Genomic DNA, 27,464 nt, shown 5'->3' with positions numbered 1-27,464 from the left:
CTTTCCATTGGCATTCAATCTACATTGTGCCATTCTCCCCAAGCTTGTCTGACATTCTTTCGATAGCCGAGCAAATGCTCCTTGCTGGCTATCTAGCAAACATCCTCAGGATATAATTATTTGGAGGGTAAGAAAGCTGAAAATAAGTATGGCAAGTAAGAAAAGTTAGAAGATCAGAAATTTGAAAGCAGAAAGCTCAGTAAAATCTAACTAGAAAGTTGTGCTTCCAACCAATAGGCAGCTTTCAAAAAAGTATTAACCTCCAGGTGATCAATGCTTACATCAGCATAGCAAAGTCAGTTTACTAATATTGGATCATGTCCCAATTAAGCCAATCCTGTTAGATATCCTTAAAATTGTAACGAAGACCATAGACATCTAAAATATTGTAAATTTATAGAAGAAAGTTAGAATGGAGCTAGATTAGCAGAAACAACTATTATTGTGATTGACAGAACATGGAGACAAACTGCTGAGGGCATTTCTAACAGAGGTGTTTCAACAGAGTGGGGAAGAAAAACAAACTGTGCCTGGCTTTATCTACTGAGAACCATGGCTCCCATGGGGAAATACTCCTTTTCATCCCACAGCCCTCTGGCTTCAGTAACATCAGTCAAATTAAAACATAACCCAAGGGGTGCCCTGCCCAACTATGGCAAATCATAGCATCCTCCCTCTGGCTATAACTTTTTTCCATTTTGAATAATATCAAATTGCCTTGTAGAACTTTCCATACATATTTTTGGTCCCTATTTTGCTGTCTTTAACTCGCCCATCTCTTTCTGATCTGCTTACTAGATTCTGGCTATCCCACTGTCTGAAATTCTTATACCTTTGCTTCTGTGCCTTTCTTCATCTCTGCTTTGTACTTTGTTGGTGCTGGGGACTGAACTCATAGAGCCTACATGTGAAACAAGTGCTTTAACACTGAGACATGCATTAGTTGGTTTATTCTTGCCATTCAGAGCTATAGTCACATGCAATTTAAGAAAAGTCCTCCTCCAAACTTTATTCTAATGTTGATCTACACTTTGCTATTCCATTGCATTCTCTGTTTTAATTCAGTAATATTTAAATATTATGTGTGTATGTGCCTCTGTACTGTTTGCCTTCTATTTGTACTTGCTTATCATATATTTATCATATATTTTAAGCTTACATATAGTGTGCCTCTCCCTACTTGCAAGAATATAAGATCTTGTCTCTGTCTTGTTGCCCTACCTCTAGTACCCAAGACAACATCAGGTACACAAACCCTTCTCAACATATCGTTGTCTTAAGGGGGTAGATTCATGACTATTAGAAAATTGGCAATGGCTAAATCCTAACCAGTGGTTTTGATTTACATCTATAACCTGTTAATTTTGTAAATAAATGCAAGTAAAGTTTTTCTGAGCTTTAGGTACTTGAACTAAAATGAATAAAGCTCACAGTATTGGCCTTTCCATCTTGAAAAAACGTAAGTGACATTGACAGAAAGGAATAGCCTAGGAATGGAGATGTAGGTGGGAGCAGAGGGGAGAGAAAGCTTGGTCAGTGTCATTAACTTGGTGACCATGCTGCCATGTGTCAGCTGCCCTGCTAATTTTTGTGTCTTTAAGGTCCTTCTGTAAATTCTGACTTCACTAAATTACCATGGAGTGGGTTTCAATACATTCAGTTAGTAAGAATAACATTTACCAATATTACAGAAGAAAAAAAGGATAATATGTTTACTCTTAAATATCAAGGGAGTAAAATTGGTGTTTGCGTCATTAGCCTGTTTCGTGGATGATCAGATTCTTGATCTTTTCAAATTTTGGCTTCCTTTCCTTATTCAAATAAATAGAAATAATAATAAAGGAAAATAAAGGTGTACAGAAATACTGGGAGCTACATGATGGAGTATTGGAAATATTAAGCTGCAAATTCTTACATGTGAAACTTCAAATTGTGTGTGTTCCTCATGAAGGCATTTTAATCTATATGCCTGGGCACACATGTGAATTAGTTTTTAAATTAGAAGTTCAAATCTACCCTGCTCTTTTTGTTGTTTGTGGCATATACTGTATCCTTGTTTCTTTTAGAATATTTTAAAGCTTTTTAATTAAGTGCATTGGGCTTCCTTAGTGGACGGTATCAAAATTTATATATGATTGAATATAACATCTGGAGAGTAGCCTAGGTTAGGTAAAGTTTGTGAATAATGTATGAACTACCGTCTTTCTGCTCCCCTTCTATGAGTCTGAATCCTAACTTCTACTTTGTAGATCTGTCACCATGGTGGTCAGGGGCCGAACTACAGTGATAAGGCAAGTAGGAAGGAGTTGAGGGTGACTGGGACAAAAAATAATATTTCTTTACCAAAAGTAATCAAAGTAAAATCCAAAGATCCATGATACATTAAACACAAGTTAGGAGGAAAAAAACGCATTTACTAAAATGAAAACTAAGAAAACACTTATAAAATGAACCTAAGACACTCCAAAGTTGTATAATTGAATGCTGAATATTGATTTAAAACATTTAAAAATATTTTTCCTTACTTAACCCAAAATTGTAATTAAGATTCATTTTAATGGCAGTCAGGTCTCTGGTGGACTGCAGGATTTAGGAAGGAGTTATAGGGAAGGGAAAACATGTTAACAGCAAGACTGGCTATCTTCTTAAATAGTCAGGGTAGATAGATTCACCTGAGTTTGCAGAGATTCCATCAGATTTTGTGTTTAGAATTCTGAAACAGCCCACAAAATGGTTACTGACTTTCCAGTCCATGTCTACATTTTAGGGAAGGTAAAATTCTGTGATTCAAATTTCCTGACTCAATTTCAAAATTCATAAAGAAAAACAATTTCATCCAAAATTTCCCAAAAATATGCATTTAAGAAACATTTCTAGAAACATTATGGACAGTGTTTCAAAACACATGCATATCTAGGGAGACACACAGTTTCCCGACAGAACAAGATCAAGGGTTTTGCCTTCCATGAATTCCAGTGCTACACACTTTCCTTTATAATATTTCTTGGGTAGTGAAAATCATCTACATATTTCTAAGGTTAACTAGGATATTGTTTTATTAGGACTTATTTTTTAAGATCCTGAGTAAGTATATTTGTTAGTATTCTTTCTAGAACTTTACAATTACTCTTGCAAGACTACTACCATATTATGTTTTTTAATTCTTCCTGTATTCACTATGCCTTGTTCTAGTAACTATTAATATTTTACTTTGTGTTCTTATTTACTATCTAACCCATTTTTACAAGATTTATTTATGCAATTCATTTGATGATATTTTCAAATTTTCAACATTAAATTTGAATTCCTTTGACATTCTTTTAGTTTTATAAAATTTAAATTTTTGAGATTCTAACTAAGTTTGAATATTATATATACTAGTGTGCATGAATTTGCCTCTGAAAATATTGTTGACAATAGGGCGCTCTTGAAATCTGCTCTTATAATGTAATGGGATAGTTCTAATTTGTTTACAATGGTTTCAGTATCCCACAAGTTCATATAGTTTCTATTTATAAGGTACAAATTTCACTGACATTTCTTAACAGTTTTTCCTTTTTAAAACTATTTAGTTCACCAACGATTTGCTAGCTATCCATTTTTTTTAGTATTTCATACTTATTTATAGCTCCATTTATATTTCGGTGAGAGGTGTCTAAATTCTTTGTAGGTGTCTAAATTCTTTGTATTTGTATAGCCATCTGAGGCATGAACCACACACTTTTCTATCCCACTTAAAACAAGAATATTGTACCTTTTGTTTTATTTTTCTCTTCATATACAGTATAATCACATTTTTGTCAATATAGCTCATATTTCAATATAAAATTCATTTGTAAAACTTTGAAACATTACACCTTTTCAACAATGCTCATATTTCCATTCATCGAGTATAACATTATAGGTATTACAAGTGATTACAGAAACTGTCTTCTGTTTAGGACCCACTGCGTTCCTATCTCTTATCAAGTTCTTGGAATCTCTCTTACAGATTCTGGTCAGGAAATTGTGGCCTAAAACATGAAAAAGAAATTAAGAATGAAAAACTGAAACCTTTGCCATTATTATGAACATTGCTTGTAAGCACATGTTACCAACAAGATTATGACAAAGGCATAGAGTGATTTCACCATCACCTTTAAATTGCCACATAGGTAGAATGACACAAGTATGCATTAATGGAGGGAAACTATCTTTTTCTTGTGTTAACACTCCTTGGGCATGAAACACATACATTCACTTCATTTTTGTTATTATCACTTTATTATTATTATTATTATTATTATATTGTTCTCGCTTTTAGTAGATTCACCTGTAAATAACCGTTAACATTATTCTAAATCTCAGCCACATAGTATGATCCTAAGATGATATCTTTAAAAGATCCTAACGATCTGGCTATTCACCAGACCAATTAGACACAGATTTCTTTTGGTTGAGACCCAGGATTTATTTTCTAAAGCCCTTCATGCATCTACAGACTGGAGCCAAGAATAAAAGCACAAGAGAGTTATGGAAGACCAAAGCCTCAGATTTGTTATGTGGTGGCCATGGGCCTTAGCAAGTCAATACAAGAGAGGCATTTTCTGGCTACATAAAATGTGGCCTGGGAGACAGCTTTCTTTGGGACTCAGGGGACTACATCAAAATGATCCAAAGGCACTTACAGAGTTGCAATAAGGTTTCATGGTTTGTAACCAGCAGTCAGGGGATTTGGAGAGTCTAATTTTGCTTTGAGTTGAGGGCAGACAAGAATTTGTCAGAGCGCTCAACTGAAAACAACTTGGAAAAATAGGTTAGGTTCCAATATTTCAAAATTAGGAATTCAAGTTATTTAACAAGTTCGAATTGTGTAATTATATTAAATATTAAAATATTTAATAAAATATTTTAAATGGCCATTTAATAGCAACCATTGTCATAAAAATTTGTGTGTATGAATGTTTCTTCATGTGTGTACAGATGTATGAGTGTGGGTACATGTGCTTCCTCTTGCATCTATACATGAAAGGCCCAGGGGACAACGTCCTCAACTTTGTTCCTCAGGCACTGTCAACCTTGGTTTTTAACAGTGTCTCTTACTGGTCAGAAATCCCTTATGTAAGTGAGGTTGGCTGGCTAGATGGGTCACGGGAATCTGTGTGTCTTCTACTTCCCAATACTGGAATTTCAAGTATGTCCCCAGATGATCTGGGGGAGGTTGTTAATTGATATTTTAAAATAATTTATTTCATTCAATATATTCTGCTCATGGTTTTTCCTTCTGCCAACTCCTCCTAGATTCTCCCCATCTTTCTACCCAAATCCACATCCTTCTTTTCTCTCATTAGAAAACAAGTAGGTTTGTAAAGATAAATAAAAGATAAATAGATAAAAAATAAATAAATAAAACCCAGAATAGTGAAAAGCGAAAAAAAGAGCCAATGAAAAAAACACAAGAAACACATGTACACACACACACACACACACACACACATATTTGCATACACAGAAACCCTGTAAAACACAAAATCAGAAACTGTAATATATAACCAAATTATCTGTAAGATTTTTAAAAAGGGTCCAGAGAAAGTATTATGAACAGAAAACCCTCAAAAGTATCACTGAGTTCGCTTTCTGTTGGCCATCTACTGGGCATTAGTTTTTTCTCTTAACCATACTTAAGGCACGATTGTTGTTTATTGTTTGTTTGTTTGTTTTAAAACGTGGATTCTGTGGAACAAACTCGAGTGCTCATGGACTTAAAAGGCAAGTGATATACCAACTGAGCCATCTCCATGTAACCCTAATGCTTGATTTGAGAGAAGAAAATTAGGAGGACTGGCAGGATGGCTCAGCAGGTAAGAGCTACTGACAAAACAAGTTCAATGTCTGGAACCTGTAAAGTAGGAGGAGAAAACCAACTTCAGGTTTTCCTCTTCCGACTGCACTGTACCACAGCATGTGCTTTCTATTGTATACATCATGTACAGACACAATACATGAAGGGGATTTTGAAAAGAAAGTTTAAAACACAAAGAGTAAATAAAACACTCTTTGTGAACTTTTAATATCATTTGGCTACATGCTTTGACCTCAGCACTTTATGTAGTGATAAACTAGCTGATCCATCCAAGAGAGAGTTAGCTCTTATTTTTCAACAAACGAAGCCAGATAATTGCTTATATTCCACAATAATCATGATTCCATTGAGGTTTTTTTGATACATAAGCATATTGAGACATTCTGTGAAAGAGATAAACTCCACCACTTACACTAAGCAGTTTTTGGCATCTTCCTTTGCACATGAATTTGAACTGTAGCAGCTCATTAGCTCAATGTTTATGCTACTGTTTACGCGTGCCATGCTACAAATCGGTTTAATGCACTTAATAGAAAATAGACTTGGTTATATTTTGAAGATAAATGTCTTCATAAAATTATGATATGAAAGTATCATTTGATTTAAGAATCTAAAGCAGAGTGAGATCTTTGCATTTTACCTTACAGGAAACCACTAAAGCAGGCGTGTAAGTTAAGTGCCCTCTGGGCTTTCCATTTTCCTATGATTCTCAAAGAGTCCACTACCAACAAGAAACTTAAAATGCAAAGTCCTTAAAATGCTTGACCCACACTGCTGAAATAGAAGTTCTCAGGTCTGGGCATCTTTGCTTTATTAAGTCTTTGTTATGATACTGTTAACAATCTCCAGTTGGGAATCTGATTTGGTAGACTAACTTGAGTTACTGTATAAGAAAATATATAGGCTATAGTAAAAGGAAAAATGTTCTTTACTACATGAGCAGGAAATTCATGACAGCCTTGCATCATCTTTCACCATCACTGAAATGATCAGTAATCTCTTGTGTTTGTTTTCCAATGTTCTTTGAAGCAGCCGGGTATTGGATTTCATGTGTGCCTTTCTTACCTCATTGAGATAATGTTGCTATAATGATCTCACTCATATGTTGCGTAATTAGGCCTAATATCTCTCTAATGAGATACACCAAGCTATTTGGTAGCAGCTGTTTTTCATGGATAGCAAAGGGTACTCTATGATAAATTTTTCAAGGCACTCAAGAAAAGTAAAAGTGGTTATTTCATGTAAATTACATGTATTTTTCTTAAGAACCTACTTATCTTTATGGTTGATATTAATATTCGCAATAACACAAAAGACTAGGCATATCAATTGGCTTTGGCAGGAAATGGCACGTCTAAGTTATTTATATTGACGAGTAAGAAATATATAAAGGAACAATATAGAACAGGCTTGTTAAAAATCATTGGTTATTTATGTTACAGATAAATATTTTTATATTACAGATAAAGAAAGGTATTTTAATATGGAAATATTTATTCTTTATTGTAGTTATTTTTGAAGAAAATTTTTTTCTTAACAGTATAGCATTGTGTGTTCAATAACTGCTTATGTATGTTCAATAAATATGGTACAAATGTAGCTTATTTCGTTGGTTTATTCATTAATGAAGGAATACCTGTGTGCATTTTTATCTAGACAAATACACAATGGATACATGTTGGGTATCATGTGAACTGCTTGGAGGCATGGCCATTAGTTTACAGTCACGGGAATTTTCATCTCCTGGATCAACGTAAATACATACCTAACTATCTACCCTGCATTTGTTGCTAATGAAACAGGGGTATTCAGCATTTTAGAAAAGTGTGGTGAATTAATGGATAAGATTATCTCCTCTCCCTGCAGCCTGAGTCTGTAATAGAAGAGGAAATTAGGGGAGACAAACCAAAGTGTGATGCTTAGGGAGTACCTTCATTCTGGCTGTCACCGTGTTTTTTTTTTTTTTTTTTTTTAAAGCCAGCACAAGGCCTCAGGGGAGTCTGGCTGTTCTAGCCTCTCTCAGCCAGCCAGACAGTAACGGCCCACTGCTTTTATTCATTACCTTGAATGTAATGCACTAAATTTAACAAGTAACACCCTCAGCGGGAATTTATTGGCCTTTTGCAGCATGATTGCAAGGTGGGATACGGATATGGATTCCAGTTACTGTTGACACTCAGATAAGTAGAACAAAGCCTTTCTAGAATTATGAACTGAAGTTGATATTTGAGGAAAGAGAAAATAAATAAATAAATATCTCAGTACTATTTGCAGAAGAAGAAAAAAATACATTTATTCCTCTATTTAGAGAACACTCCCTGGTTATATAACTGAAGCATTTCAATTAAATGCAGCAATAATAAAATAGCAACACATAAAGGCAAAGAGCTTTTATAAGGCAGCGATATTCAAACACAAATATGTGGAGAGGGCAGATGTACAATAGGGAGGAGGCTAACAGACTTCAAACATTATTTTATACATAATAGTACATGGGTGGACACAAACAGGACTCTTCAAAATGGATTTAATATTTTAAATTTGAAAAAAAAATCAAATCCATGTGCTATTGTTATTCTGGTAGTTAACTACAGCTAGAGATCTAGTAATACACAAGAATAGTAATTCTTTCTAAAATGTTGCTTTTATGGTTTCATGTTGTTAACTCTGGAGTTAGCAGATTAAATATTGTTGGCATAAAGGTATTTATGATGGACCTTAAAAGTCCTTGTGTTGTTATAGGAGAATAAAAGGAGGAGCCAGTGTTATTAAGTCACTTCAGGCAAAGGTTTGTTGTCATGATTTGATTTATTTATAAAGGCCATTGAAGCACAATAAACATAAAGGCATAAGAGGGAGTGGATCAGATTTCATTTTATCACATTGGGTATGAATGAAAATGCTGTCCAATATATGGAGTAAATGGAATATGAAAACAAAAGGGGTAGTAACCTCCCACAGCATCATCTAAATAATCAACTGAATTACTACAGTCAAAGCAGCATGAACGCCTGGTAAAGGGTGGATACCACACACAACAGAATCACTCTGGGTTTAAGAATGGTGCCCTCTGTGACCTTCAGTCACTCATTTCATCTTTCCCTGCCTGCTTCTTCAGCAATAATACCTACACAATGAAAGTAGCTGCCTCTGTGGCTACACTACCATAAAATAAACCTGGGAAATTATTTAGATAATGACGCACACAGTGAATATCTAATAAAGGTTAACAAGTTTATATCAGTTTGCATGATTTTAGCCTAAGGATTGAAACTCACAAAGCAAGAAGCAAATGAAATCTTCCTTTTTCCAAGTTGATATGACTGAGTATAAATCTGAGCTCAAACCTTCCATTGTACAAAAGGGACAGTTTAATTAGTTTGAACTTGAGAGTTACTTTCATAGCATTGATTTGTTATATAATTGAGTGGAGTTACATTACAATTTGTAAGGTTTCTAGTATATAGCACTAGTCTAATGATACATGTACTTGAGGAGACTTGGGAAAAATGAACAAAATGAATAGGCTTATGTATGTATGTCTTTAAAACTCAGCACTTCATGGTTTCATACTCACCAAATAATGAGACATTTGTTTATTGGGGGGGTCTATGAATGAAACCTTGAATTTCATGTTCCCAGGTTGATTTCTATTTATGTGATAAACCACCATGACCAAGTCAAGGCTTTATCTGGCCTTACTGTTCCAGGGGGATATAAGTCCCTCACCATCACAGCAGAGCAGCTTGGGAACATGGCAACCAGAACAGCAAGCTGGAAGTACTCATTCTAAACCACAATTATTCTAGGGATTATTGCTTTTTACACAGTGAAGGAAAGAAGTGCTAAAAATTGATAATCATTTCTTTAAAGACCATAGAGCAACCAATTTTCAGAAGTAAAATGGAAAAGGCAGATAACTGACCAAATGTGTGGAAAGAAGAGGAATAGTTGGGTTAAAGGGCTTGTTATGTTGACAGTGATGGCTGATTCACAATTTGGATGGTATGTGCATGAAAAACATTCTTTATGATGTCCCAAAGTCCTTGTTCAAGTTAATTCATTGAGCAACTAGGAAGCTGAGCTAAATTTATCAACAGAGGCATACTGAAGTATTTCTAAGTCACTGTTAGCATTTGGACACTGAGACACTGAGACAAAGAAAACTCTTAAGTAACATGGCTTCTATCAACCTTCGAGAGTCCGAGCATAACAATGGATTAGTTACCATGAATAATTTAACTTCAAGCTGTTAATCAAATATTATCCTACTGTTTTGGTTGCATTTCATTGCAGAGATAGAATATTTAAAGAAAGACGCATGTTTAAAGGGATTTGATCTGTCATGTCATGGAGCATATGGTGGTAGAAGTGGCTGGGTCCGTGGTACCAGGAGTTTGTGGCTATATCCCTGTGTATAGATCAGTTAACAGAGAGCTGGATCAGAAACAGAATGAGCCTCGACCTTAAGAGACTGTCTTGCAGTCCTCCATTTCCTAGAGCTATACTCTACCTCCAATCTTGCCTCCCCTCAGAAGAACACTACCAGCTATAGACTGAATGTCTAAACACAGGACCCACAACATCTAATTTAGGCAGGAGTTGTATGATCTTTACCTTAGAGTTTACTCACAATGCATCTGGTAGTCTTGTAAATGCATTTTCACAGCCTACAGTCAGAGGCCTTAAGTGTTTAAAAATATATTTAAAAACACTTTCAATCATAAACAAATGCTAATATTGAAGGAAGCATTCATGACTGATCCATCCATCCATCCTACATTATTGTGTTGAGAGCCTTGTTCTGGACAAGTCTGTGATATCTCACTGAGGATGCAGTGATGAGTAAGATAAATGACATCACTGACCTCAATGGTGCTTACATTGTAGCAGCATAACGTAGTCACATAACTAGAATTTTCATCAGACTTGGGAGCGTCTACATAAGAATTTATGATTCTGCTGTTATGATATGTGTTGGAAAGGAGGCCAAAAGTATCTCCAGAGGAAACAACTTCACAAAGGCTAACTCTGTCATCACTGTACCCTGGAGTTAACAATGTGGTTATACTTATCCACTCACAGATAAGAAAGATGGGGGAAAGTCATTAAATAATAAGTTCTATAACTGGTAAAATGAACATCTAGGATCAAATCCCAGGTCACTCTCTGATTTTGGATTATTCACTTAATCAGCTGAGCTACAGAAGTCCATTTGCATTTGTGAGGTGATCCCAAGAATACACTGGACAGAAAAGAGGGCACATGGGAAGAAGAAAAAACATATGGTATTTTTAGCATCATTGTCCAAATTGAGGTGTAGAGAATCACATATGACAGTTTAGATATTTTATACCATATTAAATATAACAATGAAAACAACTGTACATCCACTCTAGGACAGAATTTCAATTTCTTGTTAGTCGAATGGGGAAGTAACACCACAAACCAGAAATTAGACTCTTCCTCATTTCCTGTAGATCTATAAAACCAAAACCTATACAGTAGTGTTTATAGGAACTGTACACATAACAGCAATATCTGGAACTAATCCAGGTGTTTACCAGTAAATGAGTAGGTTTAAAAATGATAGTAATCTAGCTTGTAATCACTCATAATCACTTAGGTTAATCTGCAGAGAATTATGCTAAGAAGGAGAAAAGGCCATTCTCAAGAGGATGCTATTCTCAAAATGGAAGAATTTTAGGAATAAATATCAGTGTAGGCATTACTAGACATCAGAACTTCTGAGAGGCTAGGGCATAGGAAGGGGCTAGAAGTGGTTACACACTTACTATTAATGAGTGTGTTTAGATTCTTCTACAGTTCTCAAACTTTTTCTAGTAAACTCTACATGTTTTTCTCTTGAATACACAAGGTGACACAATACATTTCAGAAAGTGGACAATTTCTTGGGTTTTCAAGGTATGCAGAATTAAAACGACATCCTCACAGCCCAGTAAGTTTAACAAGATGTTTTTTAAAAAGTCAGCTTTTTGCTAAAAGTCTTACTTTTCTTTATTGTTATTGCCTTGTATTTCTCTGCTTCTTCTTTCAGAGATAATTTTATAAGTCATCCCATTTCACCACAAATTAATATCCTTTACTCCTTGCATACTTTGTTAAGCAAATTCCTTTAGAAATTATTTAAAATGGATACTCACTATTCCCAAATACACCACTAAAATTCTTCTAGTGCTCTGAACCTGCAACAACAGGGTTTATCCAGAGAAATACAGAAAATATACAGTGAGCTTCTAAAGCTATATTTTATCTGCTATTAAAGTGTGGGAAGCGGGTGAGGCTGCATGGGCCAAGATGGCGCCCTGGCCCATTCCCGGGCCCCATGAAACCCACGTTTACTGTCTTGTCCGAGCATGCACAGTAAAAAAGCATGCGTATTACTCAAGATCCGGATCTGTCATGATCCGGATCTGTTAGCCTATCGTGACCGACTTGAGCTCGTGCCTGGAGCGTGTGAGATTTCTGATTGGATGAGGTCAGTCGGCTCGAGTATAGGAGGGTTGTTGTGGTTCCCCTTGCCCTGGGTGGAGATTGCTGTAAGAGAGAAAGCCACAAGTAACAGAAGAAGCTGTTGCATGAACCCGACTTGGTGTCCCTGTCATTCTTGTCTCTGCGGTCGGTGAGGACTGCGATTAAAGACCTGGAAAAAAAAAAAAAAAGAACCGGAATGTTTTAGCCAAGAAAATAGCATGTCCACACCAAATGGCTTATTGGAGATTTCACTGAGGCAATTGAAAATTCCCTCAGAGGGGCTGGTGAGATGGCTCAGTGGGTAAGAGCACCCGACTGCTCTTCCGAAGGTCCAGAGTTCAAATCCCAGCAACCACATAGTGGCTCACAACCATCCGTAACGAGATCTGGCGCTCTCTTCTGGAGTGTCTGAAGACAGCTACAGTGTACTTACATATAATAAATAAATAAATCTAAAAAAAAAAAAAAAAAAAGAAAATTCCCTCAGAAATAATGGTACTTGCTATTTATGGTAGCTGTTAACAAGACACATGTTGAGTTTATAGTTAAAGACTCTATCATAATTTGAGGTAGATGCATATAAATAAAGCCGTGGTTTTGATAGTTTTTATCACAGTGTACAAAGGGTATGGTGTGAAGAAAACATGAACATTGTTCTCTGTCCAGCAAAATAATACCATGTTGCTGCAAGAAATTTTGCTGTGTATGAGAAAGGACATTCTAAAATATGATACTGACTCAAAGCACTCATAATTGAAGTGGTTACGTTCCCACCTTATAAAGTATTCACTTCCACCAAGGTCTTTTCAAACTACCATTGACGAGTGAAAGCAGCCTCACAGAAGGCTTCATTCTGTTCTGTGTCAGAGTACCAGATAACCAAAAACTTCAAAGCATTGTACAAAAGTAAGTATTTTGCTTTTTATTTTTGTTTTTGTTTTAAAGCGGGGAAGGAGAGGACAGAGGAAGGAGCCCTAGGACAAAGCATGTGATGGTCCATGGGCTCCTATAGGCAGTTTTGGCATTATGAGGGTAAACTAAAGGATGCTTATTTCTAAATGATAATGAAAGGGAGCAAAGCTACTGCCTGCCATCCCTGCCTTTGGGAGGCAAGAGGCAAGAAAGTTGTGAGTTTGATGTTAGCTTGACTACATAGTGGTCCTAAATAAATAAATAAATAAATAAATAAATAAATAAATAAAACAGAAGGGGGAAGTGTCCATGGAAAAACTGCTTCATCATCAATAAAAATTAATGTAATGTGAAAATTGGATTTTTATAAATCAATCAAATTAGAGAAAAGCTTTGTGAAATGATTCATAAATAGGCATAATATGTCTAAAATTTTCAGACTAAAGCATAAACTACACACTTGATGACGATTGAATTTAACACAAAATATACTTCCATACTCAAAGAAAGTGTATTTTATGTTTTTTCCCCCAATGGTATAATTGCCAGCAAATGCCATCACATCAAGAACGGTTGACGCACACCTTCTGCAGCTTCCTGAGTGATTATCATTTTGATAGACTCACTGTATTGCAAGTTTATTATTTTTTTAGCAAAATTCTAGGAATTTGTGTTTTATTAAGTCAAAAACAAACAAACAAAACCAAACAAACACAACCAAAACAAACAAACAAACAAACAAACTAACTAACTAACTAACTAACCAGGACTGGACATGGTGACTCTGGTAATGGTGATCGCACTATCAGTACCAAGGGGGCAAGGCAAGAGAATGAAGAGTTTGGAGCCATCCTTGGGGCTGGTCAGGGGAAAGCCTATCACTCTACATGACAAGTCTTCTTGCCCCCTCTAAACCCTACTCTGTCCCTTTCACACATCTTATTCCCATTCTAAATAGCATTGCAACAACAAACAACACAAAAACCATCCTAGGATAGTTAACTCCATGGGCCTGATACATTATGAAATATGAAATAAAAAATAAATAAAATCTCAACTCGGTAGAAAAAAAATCTGTGGTGGAAAGACAAACCAAAGACTTGACTAGACATTTTCGTAAGTCAACACATAGTTAACGGGTGTGTGGAAGCTGTACAGTGGCATTAAACAAAAACCAGAGCATCATTGAAATAATGCCTCACTTAGCCAAGATGGCTGTTATCAAAACAAAGAATATGTACCCAGGAGGGTGTGGAGACTGCAAGATTTGTATATAGTCTCTGGGTTAAGAATGCTACCGTTGTTAAGAAAACAGAGCAGAGGTTCCTCTCAGGCCCAGCAGTCACAATAATGTGGCACCTATCCGAAAGGATTGGAATCAGGGTCTCATACGAATAATGGCAGTATGACTTTCCTTGCAGGATTTTTCATAAAGAATGATGGATCCGAGGGTGAAGGTGGATGCTGGAAAAGCACAAAGGCCTGCTTTCTAGAGCAGAAGCCACATGATGGAAATAGAGACCCGACTCCTCTAGGCTGTCTCCTCTAATCTTCATAAAAATAAAAGTAAATAAATAAAAGTAAGAAAATGTGTAAAAATATTTATGTCTTCTAGTAGAAAAAAATGGCTATAGAGATATAATAGAGGTGTAAATGCTATTCTACCTTAGAAAAGAAATCGGGATAGACAATAGTAAGGACCTTGAAAATACCATGTTGACTGAAATAAACTGGCCACAGAGGGACAGGTGTCACATGACTCATTCTTGTGATGTATTAGTATCTAATAGAGTTGAATATGTGCAAAGAAAGTTAACCAAGACTGTGGGGAAATTAACTATCCAATAAACATAAAGTTTCTGCTAAGCGAGAATAATAATCTCTAGCCTGGCATCTTACAATGTTGTTTTTCCACCCAACAAAATGTGTTGTACACTTGAAATATTTAAGAGCATAGCTCTCACGTTTGGCCACCACAAAATAGCCTTTGAATAGTGCACCAGTTGAGAAGTATACAATATTCCCTGATCGAAATGTGCCATTTTGTAGAAATTAAAGTTGCCTGTGGCTATCTTCATGTGTGTTCATGTTCACAGCGACCTCATCCTTTTGCTCCGAAATACTGCCTCAGGTCCTCAACAGTGGCAAGCTAGATATTATTGGAAAGAATAATTTAGACAAACAATTCTAATTAACTCAGAGAAACGTTCTGTTTTAAAATGCCCATAGGGGGTTGTGAAGATAGATGGCTCAGTCTGTAAGAGTGCTTGCTAGCAGGAGGACCTGAATTCTTACTCCCACCACCCACTTGTAAAGCAAGGAGTAGCCACATGTGGCTCTGTAGAGGCATAAGCTAGAAGGTTGCTAGGACTTGTGGGCTAGCTATAGCCAATATGAAAATGATGAGCCCCAGATTCAGTGAGACACCAATTCGAAGGGATGTAGGCATATAAATAGTAGAGGACACCTGATATCTTCCTCTGGCCTCCATGTTAAACTGCATAAAGCACACATGGATGCACATCACACACACAAGATGGTTCACAGCAATACATTGCAAAGCAAAGCTGTTAAAACAAGTAATGCATCCTGTATTCTTATTTGGGGACAAAAGCAGAAGCAAAATGGAAGCCAAAGAAGTAGGTCAGAGACTCCCACATCTTATTTTGTGGGTTTATATAACTCTTCCTGGAAAAACCTCTTTAGTTTTTGATGTGGAATTAAAATAGATTTGAGAAACCTCAAACTGGAAAAGAACTCATTAACCTATAATACAGATTTCAGAGTCAAGGCAAGATATTTCATCAACAATTTCAAAATAGAATAGAGGTCTGATTTTCATGATGCATTATTGAAAAAGTGTGGTGCTTATATATAGAACAATAGCACTGTACAAAAAAGCATCCATGTTAATGGAAGTTGGATGATAATTTAATCAGCCCCAATAAATATAAAGTGAAATGTATTCTATTTATATGTGACTAGTGGAATAGATTACAATTCTGTTACATTGCACGACTAAGTTCTAAATCAAACACCACTAGCTATCCCAGATATTTTTTCATAAAAATAATAAAATGGAAGCTCATAGGGTTGGCCAAATCACACATTTCACTTCTATAAATAGCAGTGTACTTTTTGTGTATTCCTATGAAAATATTTATGATCTTCTACGACAAAGAGGTAGAGTATATTGATCTCTAACAAGGTCAATTTTTTTTTCTAGACCAATATCCATTTGAAACTTAGATCTCTCTCCCCCCTCCCTTCCTCTTTCTTTCCCTCCCTCCCCCTTTCTCTCTCTCTCTTTCTCTCTTCTGTCTCTCTTTCTCTCTCTTTTGTGTGTGTGTGTGTCTGTTTTTGTGTTTAAGAGTATCTCAGTATATAGTTTTAGTTAACCTTGTACAAATTTTATAGCTAAGAGCAGCTTGACCTTGAACTTGTGATAATCTTGCCTAAACTTGCCTACTAAGATTTCAAGCATGCATCACCTGCCCTGACGGAATGTCAGTATTTGGCCTGTTATTTCACTGGTGTCAGAAAACTGGTTTGGAAGTGTATTATCTGCATCCACATAACCTTAAGTCATCCACATTACTAATTCATACTGAGTGCTTACATTGAGATGTTGAGACATGAGTGAAACCTTTGCCCTTTGTTGGCTCATCCTGGGTCCTGAACTCATTTGAAGTGTATTTGTTTGAATTACAGTTGGTCTAAACCCACTCTTCAGTCAATAAGGGAATTGTGCTCCTAAGATGTATTCTATTTAACATTGAAAGAAAATCACACAGCTTGACCCTTGTAGAGTGTTATGAAGAGCTGCAGTCAAGTGGAGACTTTTTTCATTCCGTTTGGAGTGTTTTGTTACTATCTTGACCTTGAGCTGGGAACAATTGTGCATAGCATTCCTTTTGCTTTGCTGCTTCAATGTGGAGAGGCCTTATTAACACAGAGGCACGACAATTGAAACGAGTCTGTAGCTAAACATTTAATTTTAACATTTATAGTAGCTTAATATAAGAAAGTAATAGCTTCCATTTATTGAGTATGTATTCTAACCAAACACTAGGCTGGGGGTACTATCCAGAGAATTACTTTTCTTCCCTCTGAACTTACTGATATTGCAAATGATTATCCAGAAAGTTGTCTCCATCAAGCTAACCACTCTCTCTTGCAGACTCTGCATTGGCTCTGAGAAGTCACTGGAAATTTTAAATATCTATTCAAAATACACAGTGGGGTTTATATTTCATAATTTAAGAGGCAAGATTTTTCTCCTCAACTCAAAGGTAGGTGATATAACACTAGCAGTGTTAAGCAACCATGGTGAATTTGTATGGCAGGCCCTGTTCACTTCAGAGAATATTTATCAACGACTGATAGTATTCACGCACTGTGACATTTTTTCCTCCAAGAATGAATACTGCCATCGGAAATATCTGACCTTGATCGATTACTGCTACTAAAGAGAAATTTAAAACTAGACATTTTCTTCAAGCACCTAAGTAGAAAGGATTGAGCCTCTTATGCCACACACATGTCATGAAGCTCTCCATCCATACAGCTTCACTGCTTTTCAGAAGTAGGTAAGAGAGCAATCACCCTCAAGCATTAGCCAATAACCAGGCAAGGCTGGATGTCAGCGAAGTATAGCATATGGGCTAAATTAGCTCATTTCTGCACTAAATATTTGTGGGGCTCAGCCATGGCCATTTGTCTGTGTTCTCCTCCTGCCTTCACACCTGTACAGAAGTGCAGCATGAACTGTATGGCTGGAAAAGCAAAGCTTATTTACTATCTTGTCCCTTACAAGTTCCCGTAACTGACTAGAGTGGTGTGGATGTGTTTATTTAATGAATGGCACTTTGTTTTGGGTTTGGTTCACACAAGGATAGAATGTTGGGCTGGGGCAATGGCTGCACTTGTGTATAGGCAGGAGGACCTTCCTTTAAATCCACAGCACCAAGGCAATTATTTCCCTTTCTTGCAATCCCAGCACAGTGGCGGTGAACACAGGAAGATAAAGAAGAGTCTCTGTTTCACAGAAGTAAGTTACAGATTGGTAGAACAGGAAATACAATGTCCCTTTGGGGCCTCTGAATGTACAAATAGGTGCACACACCTGAACACATGGGCTCATGTATTTCACACAAAAAAGTAGGATGCAAACGAGTTACTAATTTGCTTGAAATTCATGGCTATCAGTATAGAAATTTAGATGCTTATACAGAATAGAGAGTATAAAATATAGAGTATAGACTATAGAATATAGAATAATATGGAATATAGAATATAAAATATTAAGTTCTATGCAAGTTCATTTTATAGAGACGATTTTATTCATTATGTTAAACAATATGGCTTCATCTCATTAGGCTATGACAAATACTCAAATGTCTTTATTCATTTCTTTATTCATTTATTTTTTATTCAGCAAGTGTTTATTGAAGGCTAACCTGAATCTTGCCTCCTGGGCTCTAGAAGACAAGGATGCATCTATGAATCATCAAAGGGATGTCTATGTTATTGGAAAGGCATACAAGCACAAACCTGTTGGATTATATTTGTATGCTAAAATATTAAGAAGCAATAATTCCCATGAAGAAACCTTGAAGCAGGAAAGATGTTGGAAAGTGAACAGAGCAATTCTCGAGATGCTCAGAGAAGCCACTGCAAGGAGAGGGCATTTGAAAAGAGAGGGTAGAGTCCAGCCCAGGGAAAGCATATATTCCTGCAGAGGGAACAGCCCAGACTAACACTATCCATCGAGCACTTGTTCATCAAGAGGAAGGAATGGAAGGTAAAGAATGAAAGAGTGAAGCAGGCAGGGGACGTGATGTTTAGAAGTGGGTAGGAAAAGGTCTTGTAGGGGTTCACAACACAGTATTTGTCATGCTATTCCAACAACACAGGAACCAACAGCGAGCTGCACAAAATGATTTGTATTCTTGATAGCGTCTCATGATCTTCTCTGCGATACACTAGAGTGGAGATAACACAGTGGACAATTCCAGGTTCAGGTCACTGCAGCAGTGTGGTAAGAGATGATCTGGGTTTGGAGGACGCGGGGAGGTGGGTAACCAGGAACAAGGCAGCAAAAAGACTTATTTAAATTGAAAATGCTGCCTCTATTATGTCCTCTCTATAATTTTAATCAAATGCTTATATCTCATGACAGGGAGAGATGGAGACCTCATATATGCATTTAACAAACTGTTACTAGTCATCAATAGGAGAAGAGCTACTGGTGTGTATTGAGATTATTGGATGAAATAGTTTGTCATCTATGGGTCTCCTTGTAAATTAATGTAGCCTCTAGCTACTCCCACCTCAGCCTTGTCCTCTGAATTCTCTGCCTAGGGAGCATGTGTAGAGTCCCCTGGCTTCTCATTCAGAACACCCGTGGTTGGTGCCTCTATTCTCATCTGTACTCTTAAGGATGGAAGACATTGATTAGAATAGAATGCAGTCTACATGGAGCTTGCACAGAGACCATGGCCAAATGTTCTGATCTTCTCTTTCACAACTTCAATGCATCACTGTTAACAGAAGCGAGTAACCCTGCAGCCATGGAAGATACAAAATTTCTTTCATTCATGTTTTGGCTAGGATGACCTCAACTCCCTCTTCCTACTTTCTTTAGGTTTTATGCTAAAACTCCAGCTAGTGTCCCCTAACACTAAGTTTCCCTGGAGTCCCTGGCTATTGTTATACGTGTAAAGACATACCTCCTTGGATGATTCCTACCACTCTCGTGGCCAGAGTTTGTACTGTGAATTTAATATCTAGTTTCAATGATGTCCTTCTTTCTTTGTTCCAAACAGACAACAAATCACTAACGGAAATCTGACATACTCTGCAAATGTTGGTAGCCTTCCACATTAAGATGTTTACAACCTGAATAACAGTTTTGCATTTCAGTAAAGTAATATTGTTGTCAAATGGGTCCATCATTGGCTTCAAAGCATCCTTACAGCCCCAGCTAAAATCCATAGCATGCAAAGGTGATGGGATAAGCAAAGCATTATTAAAGCTGCCAATAACAGTGCCATGCTAATATTTCCGAGGTTGGAAAATTAGTGCTGCCATGGGTCTCAAGCTGAACAGAAAATACCTTCATGTGACTTTAAAACTGTTCAAAAAATGACAATAAAAAGACTATGAAAAATCTTGTGTTTTATATACATAACATATGAATATTAATCATATATTCTTGGCCTTTTATCATTTTGAAAATGCCTAATATGTATCTGACCCTATGCTCCTTAGTACTATAATGAATACAGAATTATATATGAGGACTCAGTAATCTCCCTAAGGTGTGGGCGAGTGGCACTGGGTGTCCTCTACCTCATAAGCCAGGCTCAGGACTTCCAGAGGAGCTCTTAAGGGTTAAAGTTTTGTCTGTGACACTGAAATTGAGGCCAGCTGTAGGTCATATCCACGTCCCAGTCACAGGGAAATGAACCTGTGAGACAGAACCTAATTATCTGCTAAACCAAAAGCCAGTCTCAGTTCAATAACTTACGACAGAGCCAGCAGCCAGATATAGTGTTACCATGGCAACTTTGGAAAAAGCTCCAGTGCTGTTGAGAATAAGGAGGAAGGGAAGGAGACTGTAACCCTAACTGTGCTGTAGCCATTTGATCTCAGACAAGGCAGTGTGTCTGGAAACACAGGCTATTCTGTACACACCTCCCATTGTCTTCTCACCTTAACATCTGCAACAAGCATTGAAAAGAAAAATACAATTACAACATCCTGTGGGCTTAAAAATGATCTCCTTGCTCACAGATAATTGGAATTAATTTTAAAGAAGAATATGCAGGGTTCCATTCTCCCCTCCTCCATGTCACCCAGAAGTACGGATGGAACAGAACACAGCAGCATTTTCATAAACAAAGTTCCCAGTTCACCAAACTCAGTCTCAGTTGATTTGCCTCTGCTTCCCCTAAGGGATGTTTTGAGAGAAAAAGTTTCTGGAACTGAAGCAACAATTTGTTTTTGCAAAGTGTGTAAAAGTTAAACTAGAGACTAGGAGACAATTTGTTTGTTTGTTTGTTTGTTTGTTTGTTTGTTTATAAACTCTGTTTATAACTTCAAGTGAAATGAGTTCCTGGGATATTGAGTTAAGAAGAATACAGCAATTAGAGGGAGGAAGACCTGGCTTATTAGTCATTTTGTTTTTCTTGTGAGATCATCTTTGTATTTGTTTCTAGAAGGACATTGGACTGATGAAATCCTGAATGAATACTGCTTTGTGCACATAGTACTGACCTAGTCAACCATCACTGGGAAGTGAGGCCCCTTGGTATTGCAAACTTTATATGCCCCAGTACAGGGGAATGCCAGGGCCAAGAAGCGGGAGTGGGTGGGTAGGGGAGCAGGGCAGGGGCTGGGCATAGGGAACTTTCAGGATAGCATTTGAAATGTATATAAAGAAAATATCTAATAATTTTTTTTAAAAAAAAGACACTTAGCATACATACCGTGTAACTAGCAACTCAGTAAAAATGCTAACTGTACCTACCATTTGGACTAGCATGATTCAGATGTGACCCCTTTATCTTTAAAACCGTTCTTCATGAGACAAACCATGCTATCACATGGCAGTTGTAATTATTGGATTTCAGCCCATTTGACAATTATAATGTCATTAACGATATAATAAGACACAAATTACACAAAATATAGTCACTTAAACCTGCTATCCAGTTGTAGTGCCAAGATTGAATTATTTAGATAGCTATGTATAAATATACATATATAGCAGTATATTTATGTACAACTCATAAACACAGAGTGTTTGAAATAAAGGAAGAAATATGGATATGAATAATATCATTTTCATATTCATGAATAATTTTGTGGTAATGCGAATGAGACAGAAGATGGAAAATATGATTTTTTTCCAGCACAGAAATGACTAAGAATATAGCCTGAAACATCTAATAAAATAGATTCACATATGATATCTGTGTATTTTCTTTAAGAGGTAATATCTTTTAAACACACTTTACTTACCCCATTTTATGCTTTATTGAATATATAATTATGGGTTTATAGAAACCTACAACTTCAAATCCTTTAAATGACTGGTGAGTTAGAGGAGGCTGAGGACTAAAAAAAGATGTGATGGGAGACAGTAGGCAGCAGCACAGGGGAAAAAAGAACACATCTCAGCACAAAATGGATTTTCTGATTAATCACTAGGTAGTAGTGCCCTGGCCTCTGTTTCTGACCTTAACCTAAGCCCTTCTTGAGTAAATGGAAGCCAGAGAGAATATCCCCTCCTAAGACGGATGATTCTGAGGTCTGGTTATTAAAAAGCTTGCAATGATGCCAGCTAAGACAATGGAGTCAGATACACTACATGGATCTTACTACTTCTAACATCAGTTTTTTCTCTTAATCTTCACATGTGCATGAATTAATTAGGATAGAAAATAAGGCAGTTTCATCAGAAATGCATCTGCAAGTGTTACCGAAGCAAATACTCTCCTATTTTAGCTTTAGCGCCCACAGGACTAGCTTACAAATTTAAGCTTTGGGAAGGACACACACACACACACACACACAACAAAAAAGTAAATTTCACCACTTTCTCTGTTCTACTTGAATTCCCAAGAAAGAGAATAGAAGTACTAATAAAGAAACCATACTGTTTTTCTCACAAAACTGTCAGGCAATGGTTTTGAAGAGCTTTTTCCCCAGAGCAAGGTTTATTTAAACTGCTCCATACCACTGTCTTTAGCATCATAGTATTCTCTATATCTATGAGTGTGTGTTTATAAGTGTGTATGTGAGCATGTGTGTGTGCATGTGTATCTGTGTGTTTTAAAAACACAACCCTAAAATCCATGAATGAGGATTGCGAGAGACAGATGCTTCTTGTAACACGAAGACCCTGATATGTTCAATTAACGTCAAGCAAATACAATAAAATAAATTATAGTTGAAAATAATTTGCCAACATAAAATATTCTGCTTGCCATATGGAAGATATTCAATGTATTTGTTGACTGGGTGAAAAATATAAGGACCTAGATGTTAAAGACCAAGAACATCTGTGTTCAAAGAAGAGCGTGGGAAAGTAAGGACTGGATAGGAATTTAAAAACTGGAACCCAAGGTTTCTGCTACTGTATCAAAAAGCAAAGTCGCCAGTTTTCAAAGGTTGTTCTATGACTTACTGAGAGGTGACAAAGCAAGTGGAGAGCATCGCCATCACTTTTGGGTGTATTATTTTCAGTAGACTTGCATAGTTCATAATATTCAAGAATGTTAAATATGCTTTCTATTTTCTTTCTATTAAGGCTGAGTATGCCAAGCCAGAGATTTGCGGATGGGCCTGGGAAGCAGGTGGGGAGCAGAAGCCCCAAGGTGCTATTGAGACGACTCTAGTGACTATGGGTGATTCCAGGAGGATGGATAAGGACACTAACACACCTACAAAACCATTGATCCAAAATGTGTCCTGTTTACAGGCTGTGGAGGACAAAGAGCAGAGATTGAGAGAATCGCCAACCAATGAGTAGCCAAAATTGAGACCTACACAATGGACAAGAACCAATTATACACTTTAATGATAATTATGTCAGGTATGCTGATAGGAGCTTACTATACCCACCCTCTGAGAGGCTCAACCCAGCAGATGATAGAGAGACCCAAAGCCAAACATTAGGTGGAGTTCTGGGTGTCTTGTGGAAGAGTTGCGGGAAGGACTGAGGGTACCGAAGATGAAAGGTAAGACCTCCACAGAAGACCAACAGAGTCAACTAACCTAGACCCTCGGGCATTCCCAGAGACTGAACCACCAACCAAAGAGCAACCATGGGCTGAACCTAAAACCTAGGGCTCACCCCACACCTGCCACCCCACACATAGATAACAGAAGTGTGTCTTGGTCTTCATGTGGGTCCACAACAACTGAAGCAGGGGCTGACCCTGAATTTGTTGCCTGCCTGTGGATCTTCTTCCATTTTTGGGCTGCCTTGTCTGGCTTCAGCAGTATGTGTAGGTGGGGCACAGCATGGGGAGGTGCTCTCCTTTCTCAGAGGAGAAGGGGAAGGGGGAAAGCAGGGATGACATGCATGAGGGGGTACTGGGAGGAAAGTGGGTCTAATATTGGGATGTAAAATGAATAAAAGATAAATTAATTAATTTAAAAGATGCTGCATATGCTTTCTGTTCTCAATTATCTTTTGATAATACCTATCTGGGTGTGGGCCCCACTCTTGGAACATTTCTCAGCATACTGCTGAGCCTTGTATTATTGTTATTAGAGAGACTAGCTTGCTGATTCAACTATATTCTTGTCTTGTATTTTGTGTGTTCCAAAATGCTACAATCTGCCATCTATGGTCAGACTCCCATCTATGTCATTGATACTTCTTGCTTATGTTAATAGATATTCATGGGGAAAGTTTATGGGTTGGACAGCTAGTGTGAGATTTGAGTATTTCAGTCCTTCTCTGGCTCTGCCTTTCTGTCAATCACACAAGTGTAAGCCAGTGGCCACCCCAGGAAGAAAGATTATGACGCAATATGTCTCTCCACCCATCTACTGGGCTCTGGTTGTCTGCCTACCTCCCATAGAGGTGGTGACAATAAGAATGGAACAGGTCATGTACTTCCCAGAATCCATTTCCTCCCCTCCCCCTGTCGCTTCTCACTGCTCCAAGCCTACTATGTTATATGGTATTCTGTATGACTGACAACTACTCTGAGATTATATCATATTTTTACTATACTTTATGATTAATATCTTTGACATGTCTAATCTGAAACTGTTCTAATATAGCTGGTCATGTCCTTTAGAAGTTAAAAATAAAATTATTTCCTTTTCTTCTAAGACAACAAGCTTAGTTTGAGCTCATTTCTTTTTCTGTACATTCAAGAAAATAATTTAAGAGAAGATTTAAATATTTTTGCCTACTTTCTTCTTATTTCTGTTCATCAACTAAAGAAATGAATATCATTAGTGAATTGAATAGAGTAAAACATAAGACAAAGTACAATCTGGAGAGGATATAACCTTGTCTAAATCCCCAGCTTTCATGGAGAATTTAACTTAGCTCTGTCAGTCCTGCTTCCTCAACCCTCCCAACCTCTCTGGTCTCATATTTGCATAGCCACTCTCCCCTTTCAAGCAATTATCATCTGTCCCATTTACTATCATAAAGGAATTACTGCATCTATTTACAGAATTGGGTATTGATCTTCAGAGTAGTGTTTGCATTCTATTAAAAGAAAACAGGTTAAAAATGTTGACATCTGTGATTCAGCTGGTTACATGTCTTTTTTAAAATCTGTATTAATATTAGATATTTTCTTTATTTATATTTCAAATGTTATCTCCTTTCCTGGTTTCCCCTCTGAAATCCCCCTATCCCATCTCCTCTCCCCCTGCTTCTATAAGCGTGTTCCACTACCCACTCACTCACTCCCACTTCGCATTTCCCTACACTGGGGCATCTAGCCTTCACAGGACCAAGGGCCTCTCCTCCCATTGATATCTGACAAGGACATCCTCTGCTAAATATGCGGCTGGTGCATGGGTCCCTCCATGTGTACTCTTTGGTTGGTGGTTTAACCCTCCCCTCGAACTATGTAGGGTCTGGTTTGTTGATATTGTTTCTCCTATGGGGTAGCAAACCCCTTCAGCTCCTTCAGTCCTTTTTCTAACTCCTCCATTGGGGACCTCATGCTCAGTCAAATGGTTCTGTGAGCATCCTCCTCTGTATTTGTCAGGCTCTGGCAGAGTCTCTTAGGAGACAGCTATACAGCTATATCAGGCTCCTGTCAGCAAGCATTTGTTGACATCCACAATAGTGTTTGCATTTGGTAACTATATTTGGAATGGATTCCCAGGTGGGGCAATCTCTGGATGGCCTGTTATTTTTCTTACAGTAAAGTTTTAACACAATGGGCACATGATAAAACAGTACATAAATGAAATCATTTAACATCTCAAAAATAAAACACAAGTTCAAGTTATAAAGTTATGGGAAATTTGAATGTATATTTATAATGAGACACAAGAACACTTGAGTATATGCTATATGATAGTAATATTTACTCTATGGGACATGAAGTTTTGCTTTCATATTTATCTGTACAATTTTATAGAATGAGTAACTGCTATTGTTGTGAAATAATATTGAAGTTCGTAAATAAACTAGTTGATCTTTGACAAAGTGATAAGATCGTAAGTTAACCTATGATGATCATAGACTAGCAGAATTAATATTAGAAGAGCAGGTTTAACTCGATCTGTGATAATAAGATCTTTCTAGGAATATGTAGAAAGACTCTGGTACTTTCTGGACATAGGTCACTGACATACTTGTAGTTATTCATTTAGGAGATTTTATTAACATGCATCTATATATTCTCTGTCCTAAATATACCGAGTTAGAATTTTCAGAATGGGAAGATGCATCTTTATAGAACTTTCTCTTTAGCTCTGACAATCTCTGAGTTGAGGTCTTGAGTCATACTGACTAGAGACAAATGAATGTTGGATTGGAATGGTCTCCTCAGTTTTGTAATTGCTTCTAGAATCTGTCCTGCTACCTTGATATCTCTCTTTGGTGTCACATGCACATCATGTGTGAAAGACAGCTTTCGGCTCCCATAACAGACCTGTGAGATGTTTGGATTTATAAAGAGAAAATAGCTTGTATTTATTCACTTCCATTCATCTATTTTACAATCAGCTAGTGCTGTTGATTTTCTCCTTGTGGAAAGATATTCTATTAGTATTCAGTAGAGATAAGTTGTTCATCTCATAACCAGGGAGCAAGAGAGGAAGAAGAGGAGGGCTGGAGCACCACTGTTCATTTCAAGGGCATAGGCTTGGTATCTTCAGGACATTCTAGTAGGACTTCTCAGTGACACCAAACTAAACATCAAGTGCTAAACATAAAGGCTTTGGATGGGCATTCTAGATCCAAGCTAGAGATCCACGCCTGATATTCCAGTTTTACTTATTGAAATAAGAAGCCACAAGTAAATGATGATGGTTGAAAAAGGACTATAACAATTCTCATTGTTTTGCTATTGACGCATAAAACAACATCTTCTCTACTCTGTTAAAATTTATGTGCACATACAATCTACTCTGCCTCTGAAGTCTCTCAGCTGTGTGTGCCTGAGACCTCTCAGATATACTTCTTGTTTCACATGATTGGAATTAGTGGTTAGATTTT

General features: G+C 37.1%; 1 long non-coding RNA gene across 14 annotated transcripts in view; it reads right to left on the bottom strand.

Annotated features, from left to right (window-relative positions):
- LOC110311497 (uncharacterized) overlaps window positions 1-27,464 on the bottom strand; it is a 463,301-nt gene that overhangs the window by 12,074 nt on the left and 423,763 nt on the right. The window contains exon 7 of one of the 14 annotated variants that reach the window (XR_002379961.3): window positions 11,114-12,506. The exons of the other annotated variants lie outside the window; for them this stretch is intronic. This is a non-coding gene — a long non-coding RNA (uncharacterized LOC110311497). Of the gene's footprint in view, window positions 1-11,113; window positions 12,507-27,464 lie in introns of those variants that run through there. 14 annotated transcript variants of the gene reach the window in all.

The sequence above is a fragment of the Mus caroli genome, unplaced genomic scaffold (genome assembly GCF_978045245.1).
Source record: "Mus caroli unplaced genomic scaffold, Mus_caroli_1 scaffold_17, whole genome shotgun sequence".
NCBI lineage: Eukaryota > Metazoa > Chordata > Mammalia > Rodentia > Muridae > Mus > Mus caroli.
This window is presented reverse-complemented; position numbering and strand designations above follow the sequence as displayed.